The sequence below is a fragment of the Hordeum vulgare genome, chromosome 3H (genome assembly GCF_904849725.1).
Source record: "Hordeum vulgare subsp. vulgare chromosome 3H, MorexV3_pseudomolecules_assembly, whole genome shotgun sequence".
Lineage (NCBI taxonomy): Eukaryota > Viridiplantae > Streptophyta > Magnoliopsida > Poales > Poaceae > Hordeum > Hordeum vulgare.
Genome location: NC_058520.1, coordinates 594,422,626 through 594,425,560, shown reverse-complemented (window position 1 = coordinate 594,425,560; position 2,935 = coordinate 594,422,626).

Below are 2,935 nucleotides of genomic sequence, written 5' to 3'. Positions count from 1 at the left end.
GGTGACGATATAGATATTGTTGACTTATTGTGTTGGTGACCAAAGGTTGTTCGGAATCCCGGATCATATCCCAGACGTCAAGAGGATCTCGATAATGTTCCGGAGGAAAAGATTTATATATGGGATCGGAAGTCATATTTTGGCTACCAAAAAAGTTTGAGGTTTTTCCGGTATTATACTAGGAAGCTTCTAGAAGGTTCCAGAGACTTCTGGAGGAGTCCGAAAGTCAACCAAGGGTTCCACCACGTCCCAAGGGTCTGCATGGGCTGAGGGGAGGCGCCTTGTCCTTATTGGGTCGGGCGCACAACTCCCTCAAGGCCCATGTAGTTCGCAAAGGTGGAAAGTCCACCTTTGTATGGAAGGGAAGGAGGAGGACTAGGATTCAACCTCCTCCCACCTTGGGTGTGTCCTAGGGCTTGGAGGAGCTATTCCCCATGCCCCTCCACCTATATATAGAGGGGAGGGGTTGCCCCAAGAAGACACACCAAGCCCTCAGCGCCCCTCTCACTCCCTATATCGTTTTCTCCTTCGTTTGCAGGTTTGGTAGCACTCGGCGTAACCCTGCCGAAATAACACCACCACCACCGCCACCATGTTGTCGTGTTACCGGGGAACTCGACTAGTACTTCACCCACACTCGCTGGATGGAGGTGGTGAAGGCGTCATCGAGCTGTATGTATATTGAACGCGGAGGTGTCGTCTGTTCGCCACTTGATCGGGACGTTCGTGATTGGATCGCGGGACGAATTGTGATTGGATCACGAAGACGTTCGAATACATCAACATCGTTTCTCAACGCTTCCGTTAAGCGATCTACAAGGGTGTCTAGATGCACTCTCCCTCTCATAGTTATTGATCTCTATAGATTGATCTTGGTGAGCGTAGGAAAATTTTTGTTTCCCACGCGACGTTCCCCAACACTCACCATTGTCCCTAGCCCCTCAGATCAAACCTCGTTGGCAACTCATTATACTATTATTCAGTTTTTGCTTATTGAATGCATTATAATTTAAAAAAATAAATTGTTTTATCTTTCTTTTGGATTAGTTAAGATATGGACGATAGTGACAGATACCATGAAGATGACATGTTAGACATCATATGCTCCTCCCAAAACAAAGAGAATGAACAGCATGACGGCTCCAAATTTCTGAACAACTCTGATGAGGGGCTTGAGCAAGAACCAAGAGAGGGAGAGAATAATGGCGAAGGAAATGTTACACAATATATATATATATATATATATATATATATATATATATATATATATATATATATTAAGCCTAGTGATCGTTAGTTGTATTAATTGAATTGTGTATGCATATTAACGAATCTTTCTTCTTTTAGCCCTCCAGATTGAGCGAATCTTCTAGAAGGGTATGAGGCAGGGCCAAAAAATTGGGCGATGACATAAAGTTAAACATCGATGAAGTCACGGAAGATGGTGAACCGATTGCTCCTCATGAAAATGCCTGTAAATTTATAAATCAATGCACAGTTATAGTTAGGGACCAAATACCGATCGCCATTTGAGAATGGAATCAGGCAAAGGTAGATCGAGGAGTTAGGTACGTCGATCAAAGATCGATATGTTTGCTTTGGGATATGGTCATGTCATGTTTCAAACTATCACAATGTCTCACACATAGCAAACGGTTGAAAGTCAAGAAATGGGCTCTTAAGAAGATTGCCACACAATTCCAGAGCTGAAAGAAAAATATTATACAACGAGTACATCAGGGTAAAAAAGAAGACTCCAGAATTCACTCGAGCACTAGAGAAGATAAAAGATCACTGGATCGAATTTGTGGAGTACAAGGAATCGGATCAAGATCTGTAAAGGTCAAGAAAAAATAAGATAAATGCCGAGAAAAAGGAGTATCACCATGTTCTAAGGACAGGTGGCTACAAGAGAGCCCTTTCTAAGTGGGAAGCAGCGGAGGCCAAGATGGTTTTGGAAGGGGCCACTCCTACCACAACAAATTGGCCCGAGAGTTCCAAGACTTTGTTTTATGCGAATGAGGGAAAGTTGGACCCATCGACAGGGCAGATTATTACAAAGGCAGATCTTAAAAAATCCTCGACGCTCAAATTCACTCAATAGAAGATGCTAGAAATGGGGTGTTCCAGCCCGGGAGAGAGAACGACCAGCTTACACTCGCCTTGGGGAATCATGAAGACGGAGGACGATCACAAGTCAAAGGCTTTGTTTCGTCGGTTCAGGGGATTTTGGAGTGGAACGACACTTATAGAACCCATAAGAGGAAAAAGAAGCAGGATGCAGAGCACATTCATAGGGTAGAAATAAAGAACGAGGAGTTGCGCCGCATAGTAAAGAGGTAGCAGGAGCAAGTGGACACAATTAGCCAGCAAATGGAAGCATCTCCGCTGCAGGAGCAAGAAGATCCACCATTGGATGATAGTGGCATCCCATCTATGCGGAAAAGCAGCATGGGTTCCACGGGGATCCGGGGCAAAGATGCAATGTTGGCTCGCTAACCCATGGATGCTATCAAAGAGAGGACATATTGTGAGCTACACGAGAAAATGAAGAACATATCCATGAAGGTGGTGGTCGGCTTTGCTTTACCGAATTCACCTGAAGCAACTATCCATGGCAATCTGATTCTAGCTGGCTATGCTAAAGTATGGGTGGATGAAGTTCTGCCTGGATATGAGTCACTTGAGCTTGACATTCGTGGAGGCAAGGGAATGAGACACTAGGAGAAGTCGCACATTGTGTCATTTTATGGAGAAAGGAATGCATCGTGTTTCCAAACTCGGCGCCAAGGCCACCGACTCCTCCGAATAGTAATACACCTCAATCTTCATCGCATTAGCCAACTCCACCCTCTCGAGATCATGGAGCCCAGTGTGAGTCCACGTCAATCTTCGCCACGTCAGCTGGCTCCACCCCCTATGTCCCAACAGGGCC